We start from the raw sequence: 18,910 nt of genomic DNA, 5'->3' as shown, positions 1-18,910 counted from the left end.
ACATAAGGTCTCGAAAATCCTCTGTGTCCACCAGGCGGAAAGGCAGCATTTCTGTAGCCAAGAGCTTGCAGATGGTGAAATTCAACCTCTTAGCTTTCTCATGGCTAGGAGGAAATGGTCTTTTACTTGTCCACATCTGAGGGACCGAGGGCTGGCTATTGTGCTTAGACGGGGTTGATAAGGGTGTCCCCGGCAAACTGCCGGTCTGTGAGGAAGATGCAGGCGGACATGTTAGGTTGCCTTGATCCAAAGGTGGTGCTATCGATGTCGGACAGCGCTCAACACCAGCTGGTGTTACCACCTCCAAAGAAAATGATGACCTGCCAATCACGCTGGCTGTTGCGGGTAAAGAGGTGGCAGGTCTGCGCCCCAAAACAGGTGTGACTGCTGTCCCCCCAGTCACAGAGGATGAAGAGGCCGCGGATGCACAAGATATGGCAGACAGTGATTGGCCCGGCCGGCTAGGCCGCATTGTAGCACACTGAGCTTCCCACTGCAACTTATGCTTCATGTCCATGTGCCGGTTCATGCATGAAGTACTCAAACTATGTATTTTTTGGCCTCTACTTAGCTTTTGCTGACAAATGTTACAGATAACACGAGTTGGGTCATCTTTATCGATCTGAAAAAATGCCCAGGCTATGCAAGGCTTAGCACCCATGTGACCTGAAGAGCCACCACGACTTGTGGTGAGAGGCAGAGTTGTGTTTGAGGATGCAGTTGTTGACGTGCTTCCAGTACTACGTCTCTGTCCAGGAAGGCGCAACCTGACCTCGTCGTCACTAGCATCTTCCTCCACCTCCTCTGCTGACCTCATCTCTTGGCTGACTGTGGGTTGACAGTAAGTGGGATCTCCGACCTCATCATCATCACCCTGTGCGTTATCACACCCGTCGTCCTCAGAGCCAACCTGTTCCTGCCCTGACAAAAAACTAAAGTTGTCGCTCCAATCAGGTATTTGAGTCTTATCATCGTCTTCCTCATTGTCTCCACCAACAGGAGTTACAGTTTGGGAATGAGGGTCTACATTATGGTCAGAACCTTCTGCGTCTGGTCCTGGATCCGACTCATAAAGATTCTAGGCATCAGTGCAGATCATTTCCTCGTCTGGATTCACAGAAGCGCTGGAGTCGACCTCTGATTCCCAGGCTATAGTATGAGTAAACAGCTCTGCAGACTCAACCATCTGTTCTACCTCATACTCAGACGGGCAGCTGGAGATTTGGGAGCTGTGAGGAAGCAAGTGCGATTTGGGTGACACCTTTGAGGACTGGAGTATTTGTGATGTTGAAGTTGATGTGGAGGAGAGCCCACTTAAAGGAGCACTTGATATCCGTTGAAGCACCTGCTGTTTTTGTGCCTCATCTGGAATTTGTAGCGATTGGCGTGGCCGTAAGAAAGGGATCTTATCACATTGTCCGCTAAAAGAAGTAGACATTTTAGTTTGGCTGGAAGATGGTCTTTCTTCTGCAGATGTTACTGTTGCTTTAACACCTACCCCACGGACACAACCTTTTATCCCCTTCCCAACACGCCTATTCCCCTTTCCACCAGCAGCAGGCCTTTTTCCACTCATTTTGGTGGTTAACTAATTCACAACTCTGGAGTTGTTTGCACAAAAAAACAATGGATGGTAACCGAGCAGAGCTGAGTGGCCAAACTGTGGTATTAGGCCAAAACTATTGGCTGGGTTAGATGCAGAAAAAAATTATTTTGAATTTGCAACCTGATGGAGGTCAGTATAGATGGACTAATACAAATAGTCCCACACACTGCTAGAAGCCCAAATATTTTTTCAGAGGTACTGTAGATGCAGATAAAAATTATTTTTAATTTGCAACCTGATGGAGGTCAGTATAGATGGACTAATAGACCAAGTCCCACACACTGCTAGAAGCCCAAATATTTTTTCAGAGCTAGATGCAGAAAAAAAATATTTTTAATTTGCAACCTGATGGAGGTCAGTATAGATGGACTAATAGACCAAGTCCCACACACCGCTAGAAGCCCAACTATTTTTTCAGAGCTAGATGCAGAAAAAAATTATATTCAATTTGCAACCTGCTGGAGGTCAGTATAGAAGGACTAATAGAACAAGTCCCACACACTGCTAGAAGCCCAAATATTTTTTCAGAGCTAAATGAAGAAAAAAATTATTTTTAATTTGCAACCTGATGGAGGTCAGTATAGATGGACTAATAGACCAAGTCCCACACACTGCTAGAAGCCCAAATATTTTTTCAGAGCTAGATGCAGAAAAAAATTATTTTTAATTTGCAACCTGATGGAGGTCAGTATAGATGGACTAATAGACCAAGTCCCACACACTGCTAGAAGCCCAAATATTTTTTCAGAGCTAGATGCAGAAAAAAATTATTTTTAATTTGCAACCTGCTGGAGGTCAGTATAGAAGGACTAATAGAACAAGTCCCACACACTGCTAGAAGCCCAAATATATTTTCAGAGCTAAATGAAGAAAAAAATTATTTTTAATTTGCAACCTGATGGAGGTCAGTATAGATGGACTAATAGACCAAGTCCCACACACTGCTAGAAGCCCAAATATTTTTTCAGAGCTAGATGCAGAAAAAAATTATATTCAGTTTGCAACCTGATGGAGGTCAGTATAGATGGACTAATAGAATGATGCTATGCCCAAAAGATTTTACTTCACTAGGTGCAGTAAAAAAATTGGTATTCTATACACAGGTGTTATATCTTGCAACACAGATAGGCTACTCCACTGACTAACACACTCTGCAATAGGCCAAAAAGGATTAGCTTTGCTAGATTCAGCCAAATGCTGTGAAAAAAACTTGCACAGCACTGGCACAGACCTGCCTGGCAAAAACTGATAGGAACTCATGTAACCTAGTCCTGAAAAGGACTCCAATTACAATTAGTCTTTACTCCCGCAACCTATCTATTTAAGAGCACAGACCTCCCTGATAAAAGTCGTAGGAAATGCTGTAACCTAGTCCTTAAAAGGACTGCAATCACAACTATTCCCTACTCCCAAGCTATCTGTATATTTGTGCGAAAATTGGCTTGAAATTATCAAGGTATAGCGCACACAGCAACAGCGGTGCCGTCTAACACGCAGCTGCAGCAGTGAGAAAATGGTGGCGACGGGGAAAATGGCTTGGTCTTATAGGGCAAGGACATGTGACATACACTGCCAATGACACATGCCCTTGCTTGTGTGAAAAAAAGCACTTCGCTCCGTGTGTGCGCTGCTGATAGGCTGACAGATTGCACCTCCCCACTGCAAATGCGGGAAAGAGAAAAAAAAATGGAGATCTTCATTGTTCCTGCAGAGATCCATCCCCTGCCCCTCCCCCCACCCCGCTGTACACTCAAACTGCGTATTAACATTAATTTTCATCATTACTGAGAAAAAATCCAGTTATGATTTTGGTGCACGAACAGTTATCGAACATAACCTCGAACAGCCGAATTTTTCTCAAATTGTTCGTGTTCGCCGAACGGCTCGAACACCGCCCAAAACAGCTCGAATTTGAGATTGGCGAACAGTTCGAGTAGAACAACGCTCATCTCTACTTAGTATGTTTCAGTAGACTCCACAATCATGGGGAAGACTGCTGACTTCACAGATGTCCAGAAGGCTATCATTGACACACTCCACAAGGAGGGTAAGCCACAAAAGGTCATTGCTAAAGAAGCTGGCTGTTCACAGAGTGCTGTATCCAAGCATATTAATGGAAAGTTGAGTGGAAGGAAAAAGTGTGGTAGAAAAAGGTGCACAAGCAACCGGGATAACCGCAGTCTTGAAAGGATTGTTAATAAAAGGCCATTCAAAATTTTGGGGGAGATTCACAGGGAGTGGACTGCTGCTGGAGTCATTGCTTCAAGAGCCACCACACACAGACGTATCCAGGACATGGGCTGCAAGTGTTGCATTCCTTGTGTCAAGCCATTCATGACCAATAGACAACACAAGAACCATCTTACCTGGGCCAAGGAGAAAAAGACCTGGACTGTTGCTAAGGGGCCCAAGGTGTTGTTTTCAGATGAAAGTACATTTTGCATTTCATTTGGAAATCAAGGTCCCAGAGTCTGGAGGAAGAGTGGAGAGGCACACGGTCCAAGCTGCTTGTGGTCTAGTGTGAAGTTTCCACAATCAGTAATGGTTTGGGGAGCCATGTCATCTGCTGGTGTAGGTCCACTGTGTTTTATCAAGACCAAAGTCAGCGCAGCCGTCAACCAGGAAATTTTAGAGCACTTCATGCTTCCCTCTGCCGACAAGCTTTTTGAAGATGGAATATTCATTCTCCAGCAGAACTTGGCACCTGTCCACACTGCCAAAAGTACCAATACCTGTTTTAAAATCACTGTGCTTGATTGGCTAGCAAACTCACCTGAACTTAACCCCATAGAGAATCTATGGGGTATTGTCAAGAGGAAGATGAGAGACACCAGACCCAACAATGCAGACAAGCTGAAGGCTGCTATCAAAGCAACCTGGGCTTCCATAACACTTCAGCAGTGCCACAGGCTGATCGTCTCCATGCCACACCGCATTGGTGCAGTAATTAATACAAAAAGAGCCCGACCAAGTATTGAGTGCATTTACTGAACATACATTTCACACTTGAAATAGATCACTCTGTTTGTAATGACTTTATATAATATATAAGTTTCACTTTTTGTATTGAAGAACTGAAATTAATTAACTTTTTGATGATATTCTAATTTTGTGAAAAGCACCTGTATATAGTGCTAGGCAGCCCGCCTGATCTAATAGTATTGGAAGCATTTTTCTTACGCATAGCAGTGCTGAAGCCCTGCTTTGTGTAACACAAGTGATCAGATGATCGCAGCTTCAAGTCTCCTATAAAAAAAAGTTTTTAAAAATATATAAAAAAATAAAAAAATATAAAATTTCAAATCACCCCCCTTTTGCCCCATTCAAAATAAAACAATTAAAAAAAATAAAAAATACACATATTTGGTAGTGCCACTTTTAGAATTTCCCGATCTATCAAAATAAATAAATAATTAATCCGATAGGTAAACGTCGTATTTAGAAAAAAATCAAAATGCTAGAATTAAGGGTTTTTGTCATCACAACATTGCAATAAAATGCAATAATGGGAGATCAAAACATCATAGCTATCCGAAAATGGTATCAATAAAATCATCAGCTCAGCGCTCAAAAAATAAGCTCTCACCCAGCCACAGATCAAGAAAAGTGGAGACAGAAAATGGCGCCTCTTTTTTGACAAACTTTGGATTTTTTTTTCACACTTAAATAAAAAATAACCTACACATGTTTGGTATCTACTAACTCAAAATGACCTGGAGAATCAAAATGGCAGGTCAGTTTTAACATTCAGTGAGCATGGTAACAAACCAAACCAAAAGACTATTGTGGAATTGCACTTTTTTTTGCAATTTCACCACCCTTGAAATTTTATTCCTGTTTTCCAGTACACAATATGGTAAAACCAATAGGGTCATTCAAAAGTAAAACTTGTCCTGCAAAAAACAAGCCCTGACATGGCCATATTGACGGAAAAATAAAAAAGTTATGACTCTGGGAAGAAGAGGTGCAAAAAACGAAAATGCAAAAATGGAAAAACCCAAGGTGGTGAAGGGGTGTTGGTGTTGGTAAATATGGCTGCCTTTTTCTGTGATGAAATTCCATGAAAACCACTTTTGGGCAAACTTCTCTGAAAGGTAGATGGTGTGGCTGAGTCCAATCCGTGGCTGCCAGTTCTAAGATTATGAGACTGCTGGAAATCTTCCAATTTAAAAGTGATGTAAGTATGATTTGTACTTTACTTGCTGCACTAAGTTTCTGTGGCCAAACACTGAATTTATGGTACTCAAAGTTGCCAATTTCATGGAGTCTTTAATGCTGAAAGACTGCATACTTATCCATCATGCAATGCTATCAAGGAGGCATCTGATTGGCCCCAAATTTATTCAGCTGCAGGACTCCAACCCCAATCATTCAACCAATGTCATTAAGAACTATCTTCAGCATAAAGAACAATGAGTCCTGGAAGAGATTAAATGGTTCCCACAGAGCCCTGATCTCAACATCGTCGAGTAAGTGTGGGATTACACAAAGAGATTTGTGCAAGCCTACATCCACACCAGATCTGTGGTTAGTTCTCTAAGATGTTTGCAACACGTTCCCTTCCAAGTTCTTTCAAACAATGTCTGCAAGTGTTCCTTGAAAAATTTAAGCTTTGATGCTGTTTTGAAACCAAAGGATAGTCGCAGCAAATACCGATTTGATTTAGATTTCTCTTTTGTTCATTTTCTTTGCATTCTGTTATTTGATAAGTATAAATTATTAGCACTTCTCTTTTAGATAGCATTCTTACTCTACAGCATTTTTTCCACACTTGCTAAAGCTTTTATACATTACAGTATATTTTTGGTATTTTGTGTATTGTTAATTTTGTTGGTTGGTAACTGTAGGATATGTAATTTGCTTCTGTATTGCTATCTGTTGTACTAATTCCATCTAGATAGTGCTGTTACCCCAATGTGTTATGACAGTGTACTATTTACAGGTAAGAAGATGTTTTATGTTACTGTGTTTTCATTATACTGTTATGTGAATAGTTTATTATTTATACTTTTCCTTTAAATAAATAGGCATGTTTGGACATAAATCTGATGTAAGATATGGTAGAACCTTGGGGAATTGAAAGATGGCTCAAACCCCATGGCACTGGGGAAATTCTGCCTCAGATATTATAGTGGACAGGTAATGGCATTGATTGTCCCAGGGTCACATGAAGATGAACCATGCAGGATAGCTGCATTACCAATGTGAAACCATAATGGACCTTCAAACAGGTTGACTTGAGTGGACACATGCTCATAATCTACTGTAGTCAGTGCCTACAAGTTTAGTGTGTGCTGTCAAGATAAGTGATGTCCTGATGTAATTTGGGCTAGACAACCTAAGATATTGCTACTGCAGCAATGTGTGATGGAGCTCAGGCTGTAACTATGGGCATCTATACTGGACAACTAGTTACCATGACTTTGGAGGTGGACCCCGGCACCATAGTGCAGGCCTGGATAAAGGACTACTGAATTGCAGTACTGAGCACAAAAAGCTAAAGAAAAGCATATAGGAAGCATTACAAAGAGATAAGTGATGCACCACCATTATCATCTGGCTACCACAGCCTCTCCACTCATACATTGATTATACAATGATCTCTACAGTAACCTCTATAACCTTCTGAAAACTACACTATGCTGTAAATGTATGGAGATTCAGTTAAACTTTTACAAACACCAAGTTGTATGAGAGCATGCCGAGAAGAGTATGGGCTCAGCAGAAACTCTATAGGTCCATAAACCTTTGTCCACTTGCTCTTGAGCACTTCTGCCATTTGTTTGATTAATCAGTGGGGTCCACATTACCCAGTCCTTCTCCGATCAACATTACTTCAAATGGAATAAACTATATAAAAAAAAAATGTATTTACACTTTAAGGATTGTTCTCTTTACAATAGAATCTCCCTGATTAGAAGTTAACATTTTTTATTATCACCTTTTTTGCTGCGTTTGTTTCTAATGGATGTAACCATAGGTGGACACATTATTTGTGCAACCTGTGCAGTCACCCCAGGGCCTAGTAGTTAAGGGAACTGTGCATTATGATGAGCTGTTGGACTTCAAAGATGCCATGTACTGTTTTTGTACAGAGGCCCTATTCTATTTGTGTCTGCCAGTGGATGTAACCATCATAAAGTTACCTTTACATGCTCCATGGATGATTGCCTCTGTCGTTCTTTGGATGCTGTGCTTCCATTTGACCAATTTAATGTCCCCCTCCTGTATATTCTGCATGCTTTATATTCTAATACTACCTAAGTTCACTATTTGGATTGCTATGCTTGTGTTCTGACTTGGCATTTCCTTTGACCACTTTTCTGGAGTAAGGCCTTATTGGCCACTCTAGTTTGACCTAGTACCACCAGACTTTGACCTGCATTTTGAAATCTGTTTCTGTCATTGCTATTTTATCTCAGGTGCTTATGCTTGCTGGGTTCCTCCTTCAACTCAATCTGCTGATCATAGACTACTCAGCAGATGTAACCTGTTACCTGATTTATTTATCTGTGTTGAAGGGTCAAAACCAGGTTGCTCCTTGGATTCTACTAAACTTTAAGTCATAGGGGCATTAATAATTGTACAAAAGATTTCAAAGCCATATTAAAATAGTGCAAAGTTTATTGTGTAGTTTACTTTTCACATACTAGGGAACACCTGAGGCATGAAAGTGAGTATTTACATAATTGACATATCCTAACAACGTAGCTTAGATCACATATTCATTACAGGATAATTATACTTGGTTAGATCAACTTAATTGCATAGATTACTGTTCAGATCATCTAGTTGGAAACTTTACAACAATTCCATTTAAAGGGAAGATATAAAATGCATAAAAATGAATCCTTCCTTCATGGAATTAAAGAAGTTTCCTAGCTAAACATAAACTACTGCAGTGTCTCTATCTCCCTGCTGTAAGGCAGCACTAGACATCATAATGGGGGATACTCGCTTCGCTGCGACAATCAATGCACACGTGCAATGTCTTTCCATTTTCACAATGCTGCAGTTTATTGCACTTCATAAACCACAGTTCACCGGGTCCAACTCAGTGGCACGTCGACACACAAATATATAATATTCACGAGCCAAGTGACACACCGGCACACTTGCTCCAGGTACAGCCTCCAGCAAGGTAATAACATAGCAATGTCCATATTAAAGTCCATATAACACAGGGTATTACCTTTGCCGGGTTTAGCTGTCTAAGTCCATTACTCCGCCACCACTGTGGCTTTGTGGCTTCCCAGATAGGGGTCTCCAGCCGGCGTTCCCTCAAAGGCCCCTGACGTCCACACAGGATCCAGGCTTTGCCTTTCAGGACTCTTCCTCAAGCCTCTGCCTTCCAAGGCCACTAGCATCCACACAGGATCCAGTCTTTGCCTTTCAGGCTGCCAGGCTTCACTCGGCCTCACTAGGCCTCTCACAAACGGTGTCCCACACACACGGAGCACAGGCCTCACGCCTCTCTCACAGAACACACCTGTCTCCCATCAAGTAGGGTTTATATATGCATCCCGTGCACACACACACACATACTGACAGGACCTTGCTGATGTCACAGTCATGTGATCAGACAGACATTCTCTGCATGCAGGACCTGTGCTATGTCACAGTCATGTGACCAGTCACCTGAGGGGGAAGGTACATGGTCAGGTAAAACACATCCTGGACCATTACCGTAAGGCCAGCAAGTCGCTGCATTACACTGCATATTGCTCAATTCTGCCAGTGTGCAATATGCATACTGTCAGGATTTTGCGCTGTTGCCTGAGCAACTAGTCATCACATGACTGCTCATCTATGATTTAATGCACATATTTGCCGACACATGCTAACTAATAACTTTTCCTGTTTCTGTTAAGGTTGAGAAGAACTGATGAGAAGCTAGTCGGCATGTGACCACAAGTATGCATATTGCATATGAGAAGTCACATGATGACTATGTAAGCAGGCAACAAAGCTTTTTCTTGACATTGTGCATATTGCACACTCTGAAGGTATGACAATCTGCAGTGAGATAGAGATACTACAGTAGTCTATGTTTAGCATGGAAAATGCCTTTAATTCAATCAAGGAGGAATTCTTCTTTATGCATTTTATATCTTCTCTTTAACTGAACTTGTTAGAAAGTTTTCCATCTAGAACAGCTTTACAATAATCTCTGCAATTAAGGTGGTGATCCAACCTACTATACGGTAATTACCTTATAATTAATACAGTATGTAATTTACCTTGTGAGGATATGTTAATTATGTGAATACACACTTTCATGTCTCAGGTGATCCGTAGTATATGAATAGTAAACTGCACAATAAACTTTGCACACTGTCAGGATTTGGCCATTTGCCGTGAGAGAGACACTACAGAAATGTATGCGTATACTACGGTTTACTACAGTTGTCAGTGTCCAAGCAAGAAACCAATGATAAATAAACAAATTATGGCAAAGAGATTAAATCAATTTTCCAAAAGGACATCCTATTCAATTATAAGCTAATGCTACATTTGTTTTCATAATCACTGATTAGGCAAAAGTGCAATGAGAGAAGTGATTGGTTTAGAAGGGAGTCATAAAGTTATGCTCAAGAAAAATATTTTTAGGCTATGTGCCCACGTTGCATTTATGAAGCAGAAAATTTCTGCTGCATAAATGCAAGTCCTCTCCCGGAAAAACGCATGCGGAATTCCGCACGCGTTTATCGCGCATTTTTCGCGCGTTTATCACGCGTTTTCCACATGCGGAATTGCCTTGCGTTTTTTATGCATTGGACAAAGGCAATTCCGCTTGCGGAAACGCAAAATTAAATGACATGCTGCGGATTTTTGAACGCGGCATAAACGCTGCGGAAAAATCCGCAGCATGTGCATAGAACTTGCGGAATCTCATTGGGGACCATGGGGTGCGGATATACATGCGTTTTTCAAGCGTTTACGCTGCGGAAATTCCGCAGCATATACGCTTGAAAAATGCTACGTGGGCACACAGCCTTACAGGGTAAGGTCAGATAGCAAACTTCTGCTCTTTCTTGAACGGTAGAAAGAAATGTATTTTCGCCCAAAGGAAACAAAAAGGATTCTCTTTTGCACTCTGTTGAGTAACAGATATATATACAGTACTGGTCAAAAGTTTGGACACACCTGTTCATAAAATGCTTTTCCCTGCTCCTATTGGAATGGGCACATTGTAGATTTAGGCTGACAGCAGCAAAACCTTGATGGGACACATATAGAAATAACTTGCAAAGAAATATGTACAAAAAAAATCAGAAAATGCATTAAATCTTAGATTCCTCAAAGTACTTTGCTTTCCTGAAATTCCACTTGGACAATATCTGCTGGTACAGAATTTGTTAAGCATGTTAATTTTGAAAAAGAAGAGCCAATATTTATACAGATTTAGAGAGAATCTATTAGTAGGATGAACCCTCCTAAGCCATCTATATGGGTATGTAGGCCATAAAAAGCTGAATAAAATTATACCTTAATATGTGATCTGATTTCTTATTGCAGAGAAATCCACATTTTTCTTAATATGTAAACGAGCTGTTGAGATCTATGGGTCGGACTCTGAGCTCCCAAAGAATCTGCCGCTTTGATCAATTGGAGCCTAACTGTTTCCCTCTGTTTGAACGTTATCTGTAGCCATATCAAAGGAAAAATCCAGAAAAAAATTTGACTTCCAAGGTTTACATATTCTATAGTCCTTTAGAAAACCTTCACTTAGTATGGAGCAGCAGAGCTTCTCTGACGTGAGTCAACAGGATTTCTGTTCTTACACAGAGGATTTCTGGGTAAGTACTTGTTTATTTTTGCTGTCATTAGATAGAAAGTGGTGAGACATGGATATAAGCTACTTTATATTAGATTCCAGTATGCTTTATGAAAAATTCAATATTTCTAAATAAAACTGAGCTCATTAACTACTTAAGGCTTGCCCTTAGTGGTCCTTATTCCCACTTTTGCACATTTAAGACACAAATGAAAGCAGATTTCCTGGCCAACTGATCACCTGAATGATCAACAGCAATTGATTGGCTGCAGTGTCATTTGACATAGGGATGAGTGTAGAGCAGCGATACCAGTCTATGAGGTAAGTATAGATTTTTTTTTTTTACTTTCTCCAGTAACCTAGGACCATAAATAAGTGATTGTCCAGCAGTGGACAACCTCTTTAAGCAAACATTCCTGGTCTCTTGAAACAACCCACAATCAGTTGCATATTTTAGTTTCATTGTGATATTTACAAGAAGTACCTAGAATTAAACTATTTAAAAGCATTACAAGTCACAGAAAAACAGCAGTAAACATTATGCCAGTAGTCCAAGAAATTAAAATATTTTAGCTGTCAAACTTGATAAAAATAATTAATGTGTTTTTGTGTTATTTTTTGTGCTTAATGGAATTTTAGAAATGACATTAAATCTAAATCAAACAGACATAACATGGCAAACTCATGAACCCCTTTGGAACCATCCGATTTTTAGTTTTTGTGGTTTTGTTGTGTCATCCACTCCTTCCAAGAGTCATAACTTTTTTCCCATCAACAAAGCTATAAGAGGGCTTATTTTTTTCAGAATGAGTTATAGTTTTAAATGACACTACATTTTACTCTATCATGTACTTTCGTCATTTTCTGTTTCCTGTAACTTTTTTTTCCGTCACTGGAGCTGTTTGAGGGCCTATTTTTTGCATGTGGAGATGACATTTTCATTGATGCCATTTTGGGGTATATACAACATATTGATTACTTTTTATTGCATTTTTACAGCAACTACTACGACTGAAAAACTGCAAATCTGGCATTTTGATTTTTTTGTCTTGGATGTTCAATGTATGTTTTAATTTATTTTATATTTTGATAGACTGGACTTTTCTAGACATAGTCATACCAATTATGATTATAATTTTTTATTGGTTTATATTAAACCTGGAAAAAGAGGAGCGATTTAAACTTTTATTGTGTTTTATAAATATATAGGTTAGTTTAAATCACGGTCTCCTTTGAGGCCCTAGCTGTCCTTCAGTTGAGTACCAAGATGGTGGTATGATGGGGGCCTTTAATAGGTCCCCGGGTGCAATGATAACCCATTGATGCCTCGCGATCATGTTGTGTGTGGCCAATGGACACTGGTGAATGCTTGCATCGGTCATCACAGTATTTAAATACAGCTGTCAGACAGCGGCATGTAAATAGTTAACAGGCAGATGTCACATATGTATTACAGCTGGCATCAACTCATCTGGTCAACCCGTTCCATACACGCGCAACCTGGCTGTGACATACAGTTATGACAGGGTGCATTAAGGGGTTAATTAATGCATTTAGGAAAATGGAAATACCATAGAATTGTTATGAGGATTGTGTAATGATAATTATTTAAAAATTCAAAAGAGTGTGCATTGTTATGTGATATTTCAAAAGGGGTTTTGTTTGAAAAAAAAAAACCTCTACGTGTAATTATACCACTAAACCACTGGCATGTGAATAACGTTGATTATTTCAGTATGATGGCACCTGTCAAAGTATGGGATCTATTAGGCAGGAAGTTAACAGACAGTTCTTGAAATTAATGTGTTGTACTCAGGAAAAATGGGCAAGCATAAGAATGTAAGTGACTTTGACAAATCGTAATGACTGGAATACAAGTCATAATATCTTCAAAAAGGGAACTTTAATCGAGTTTTCTTGGACTGCAGTGGTTATAGCCTACCAATATTGTTCCAAGGAGGAACCGGTAAACTAGACACAGGATCATGGTCTCCCATGGTTCACTAATGCACCTGGAGAGCAAAGGTTGATCTGTCTAGTCCAAGCTCTCACAAGAGTGACAATTGCACAAATGTTTAAAGGGAATCTGTAAGGAGGATCAATCTTCCTAAGCCATCTATATGGGAATGTAGGTCATAGGAAGCTGAATTAAATGATATTTTGATATCTGCAATACATATTTTTTTCAGAGATATCCATGTTTTTCTTATATGTAAATGAGCTGTTCAGGACTATGGGCCGGACACTGATCTACATGAGACTCTGCATTCAGACCTTATTTTAAATAAAATGGGGAATTACCAGTGTGAGACATGTAACTAACACTGAACAGTAGAACAGAACTGTGTCTCATAACAAACAAGCTAGCAGCTGCAGCTCTTACAACTCTGCTGTATTGTAACAATATTGCAGCCCTGTCTGCCTGTGAGATGGAAGCTGAGAGGAACCTGCAGATGAGTCAGGTAAAATCACACACAGCTCTGCAGTGAGATTAGGAGAGCAGAGAGCAGCCATTACACATCACATTAGTAACACCAGCTTCTATTTAAAATAAGCTCTGTCTGATGCAGATCAGTGTTGGGCCCATAGCCCTGAACAGCTCATTTACATAAAAGAAAAATGTGCATTTCTCTGGGATAAAACATCGGACTGCAGATATCAAGGTGCCACTTCATTCAGCTTTCCATGACCTGCATACCCATATCAACCGCTTAAAAGGTTTGACCCTACTGACAGATTCCCTTTAAAAACGTTTGTGCTGGCTGTTATAAAAGATGGCAAAATATAGTGCATCACAACTTGCTTAAAGATGCGCCAAATTTATCAAGAGGAGTATGCCTGTTAAAAGATGCAGGGATTTTTGTTTAAGAGTGCTTGATAAAATGCCAGTCTTCATAAATTCCACCAAATACTTTCCATATTACAAAAGGAAATATTAAAACAATCTCATAAATGATTAACTAAAATACATTCATTTGCTGCGAATTTTGAACCCGACAAATCGATTCCATCATCTCTACAGATAAGCACATCATTAAAAATTATATTGTCCATTAATTCCCAAAAATGTAAATCCCTTTGATTTTCTGCGAACCTCAAATCTGGTAAGCTACTGTTTAACTTAGGGGTTTATTGCACAGGTGCATTGTGAAATTTTATATGTGGCATTTGCAAATATTAATAAGACACAACAGGAAGAATATCATAAAGAGAGATAAATGCAAGTGTTCTTGCCTTCTAGCCCAAAGATAATGGAGCTATTTGAAATATGAAGACAATTTTTAGCAATACAAAAATAATTTCAGCAAATGGTGTGTAGAACTCTTAGCAATATACAGTAAATGACGATTTAGAACTGAACACATTCAAGACACCCAGTGGGGTAGAAGAATATACCAAAACATAGCATTATGTTGGATAAAGTCTATGATTTTGTAACAAGTAAGCAAAACGAGTCAACCAGAAAAACCCAATGGCCCTTAGCTGTCATCAAGTTATATATTTTCATCATTTTCTCAGTTCTCATTATACACTCAGTCAGCACTGATGATAATATCTGCAGAATGTGTGTTCGTGTGTTACTTTCAATTTAAAAACACCATACTTTCATTCAATTGTATAACGCCTGCTGAGAAAAATTCATGTAAATGGAAGATGAGAAGAAATATGAAACCTCTAGGTCTAGCTGAAGGTAATCAATCCTAGTAATGGTAACCAAGATAATTACATATTGAATATTGCTAAATACAAAAATACATATTTATGAAATAGTGATAAGAGATGAGCTTATTGGTATGTAAACGGAATAGGAGATATAATAAGGTGATAAACAATGCGCAACATCATTATGGAACAAGAAGGTCAGCGAGAAAATCATTAAAAGTATCTTTCACTTATATTTAAGTTGACAGTAAATCTGTACAATAGGGCATCTTCAATCTTTCTATGGATTTACGTATAAAAATGAATATAATAAGATGCATAGTTTGTCATTAGCTAAAATGGAATGTTTACTGAATGTGAGAATATAAGAGGGTAATTATCATGCAATTCACTACACTGTAATGTGTACAGAAGATACACAGCTGATTATAAGCTAATTGGGTAATCTGCAATTTCCTTTTTTTTACTGTAGATGATACATTTGCTAATTACTTCCTAATTAATACAAGTGGATATCCTGCTAATTTCAGATCAGCAAGCTAATCCTTGTTTCATAAATTTAACAACTCGTTATGTTCTGTTGTTCTAATTGATAATGATTGGGGTCATTCACAAGAATTTTAAGATGTGAAAAATATATTCATGGATAAATAGGATGCGATATGGCAGTGTCCATAAAATATGTTTGTAAATGTACATTTAATTCATCTTGCTATTAGTGGATGCATATGTTAGAGCCGTTTATAATGTGCACTGCAAAACCATTAAAAACAAAAAATGTAGTGAACAATAAACTGATCTATGGATCCTCAAAAAAATGCTTAATCTATTTATGTCTACCATTAATATCACTATTTCTAATATATTCCTAATATAATGAATAAAGCAGATTGTGAAGAGTAATTTATTGTCAAGACTTGGAACATATTATAGTGTCTACCTGCATCTCACTTTTATAAACTAGATAGAATTAGAAAAAAAAAAACACAAAAACTGAGCTTAGTTTCAGTTGGTATACATGCAGCACATAAACGCACGTTTACACTGGCTATAAATCAGAAAAAAACTACAAGAAGCAAAAATGAACAGAAACCCTGCTGTAAAAAAATAAAACGCAAAAGTGTATGTAAATAAAATAGGGTTCTTAGTAACACTGTTTTTGATCAAAAATAGTATAAAAGTCACCCACCACGGCATGGTAACCCCATTCAGGATTGTCCTACTCTGTCTAATATTAAAAACCTTACCATGTGTCAAAGTTGACCTCTGTGTGTGAATAAGGGCAGACAACGGACCGAGTCCCGAACAGTGGACACCAGCCCAGGGAAGCTTTAAATGTATTATCCAGCTCTAGTAAGGGAGGCTACACCCTGGCTTGCACAGAATGCAAAATATACAAAGAAAAAAATACAAAAACTGAGCTTGGTTTAAGTTGGTATGCATGCAGAACATAAACGCATGTTTACACTGGCCATTAATCAGAAAAAAACTACAAGAAGCAAAAATTAACATACACCCTGCTGTAAAAAAATAAAAAGCAAAAGTGCATTTAAATAATGTAGGGTTCTTAGTAACACTGTTTTTGATCATAAATAGTATAAAAGCCATCCCACCATGGCACGGTGACCCCGCTTGGGATGGTCCTACTCTGTCTAATATTAAAAATTTTACCATGTGTCAAAGTTGACCTCAGTGTGTGAATAAGGGCAGACAATGGACCAGGTCCCAAACTGTGGACACCAGCCCAGGGAAGCTATATAAATGTGATTTCCAGCCAAAGGAAGGGAGGAACATCCCAAATGGGGTCACCGTGCTGTGGTGGGATGGTTTTTCTACTATTTTTGATCAAAAACAGTGTTAATAAGAACCTTATGTTATTTAAATGCACTTTAGATTTTTATTTTTAACAGCAGGGTTTATGTTCATTTTTGCTTCTTGTAGGTGTTTTCTGATTTATGGCCAGTGTAAACGTGCATTTATGTGCTGCATGAATACCAACTTAAACCAAGTTCAGTTTTTTGTTTTTTTTCTTTGTATCTTTGCATTTTGTACAAGCCAGGGTGTGGCCTCCCTTCATTGAGCTGGAAATCACATTTATATAGCTTCCCTGGGCTGGTTCCACTGTTCAATACCCAATCCGTTGTCTGACCTTATTCATACACTGAGGTCAACTTTGACACAAGGTAAGATTTTTAATATCAGACAGAGTATGACCATCCCGACAGGGGTCACTGTGCCATGGTGGAATGCCTTTTATACTATTTTTGATCACAAACAGTGTTACTAAGAACCCTATGTTAATAAAATGCACTTTTGCATTTAATTTTTTTACAGCAGGGTTTATGTTCATTTTTGCTTCTTGTAGTTTTTTTCTGATTTATGGGAAGTGTAAACATGCGTTTATGTGCTGCATGTATACCAAATTAAACCAAGCTCAGTGTTCTCTTTCTCTTTGTATCTTTGCAATATTTGTAAGCCAGTAATAATTCAGCTATAAAGCAAAAGCAGCATTCTACAGTGAAACAATGGTGGCTGCTTTAGTGTTGTGAGGAAATGATTTGTTTTCTTAAAGCAGGAGTGGGGAACCACAGGCCCGCAGGCCATTTATGGCCTGTGATGACCTGTTCTCCGGCCCCCAGACAGATTCCTGGAGACCACAGTTCTTGGGCCGGCAGCTGTGTTTGGATGGCCGCCTGCCTTTTAATTTCTTCTTGCTCCGTAAGCATGTGCACGCAGCAGTCACTACTGAACGTTGAGGCGCGTTCAATAAAAAATTACGTCCTGACACTGGTGCCTGCATCAAGACTTACTATGTAGGCTGAGTTAGCGCACAATTTGTGCAGCCCCGAAAGGATTGTTTAAATATCCAAATGGCCTTTGCCAGAAAAAAGGTTCTCTACCCATCTTAATGCCTCAAAAAAGAAAGAAAAATTAGTGCTACGCTGTGTTAGAAAATTAATGAGAAATTATTTTACTCTTAAGTAGAGATGAGCGGTGTTCGAATCGAACTGTTCGCCAATCTCAAATTCGAGCTGTTTTGGGCGGTGTTAGAGCCGTTCGACGAACCTGAACGATTTGAAAAAAATCCAGCTGTTCAAGGTTATGTTCGATAACTGTTCATGCACCAAAATCGTAGCTGGATTTTTTCACAGTAATGCTGATAATCAATGTTAATACACAGTTTGAGTGTACAGCGGGGCGGGGGGAGGGGCAGGGGATGGATCCCTGCAGAAATAATGAAGATCTCCATTTTTTTTTCTCTTTCCCGCATTTACAGTGGGGAGGTGCAATCTGTTAGCCTATCAGCAGCGCACACACGGAGCAAACTGCTTTTTTTCACACAAGCAAGGGCATGAGTCAATGGCTGTGTATGTCACATGTCCTTGCCCTATAAGACCCAGCCATTTTCCCCGTCGCCACCATTTTCTCACTGCTGCAGCTGAGTGTTAGATGGCACCGCTGCTGCTGTGTGCGCACTATACAGTATAACTGTGTGAATTGCAAGCGAATTTTATCTGAAATAGACAGATAGCTTGGGAGTAGGGACTAGTTCTAATTGCTGCCCTTTTGAGGGCTGGGTTACTGCATTTCCTACGACTTTTAGCAGGCAGGTCTGTGCTCTTAAATAGACAGATAGGTTGGGAGTAGTGACTAGTTGTATTTGCAGCCCTTTTGAGGGCTAGGTTACATCAGTTCCTATCACTTTTTGCCAGACAGGTCTGTTTTAGTGCTGTGCAAGTGTTTTTCACAGCATTTGGCTAAATATAGCTAAGCAAATCCTTTTGGGCCTCTTGCAGTGTGTGTTAGTCAGTGGAGTAGCCTATCTGTGTTGCAAGCTACACCACCTGTGTATGTAATACAAA

Source organism: Phyllobates terribilis, unplaced genomic scaffold, assembly GCF_046119375.1.
Source record: "Phyllobates terribilis strain yellow unplaced genomic scaffold, ASM4611937v1 Scaffold_1__5_contigs__length_1240528914, whole genome shotgun sequence".
Taxonomy (NCBI): Eukaryota; Metazoa; Chordata; class Amphibia; order Anura; family Dendrobatidae; genus Phyllobates; species Phyllobates terribilis.
This window is presented reverse-complemented; position numbering follows the sequence as displayed.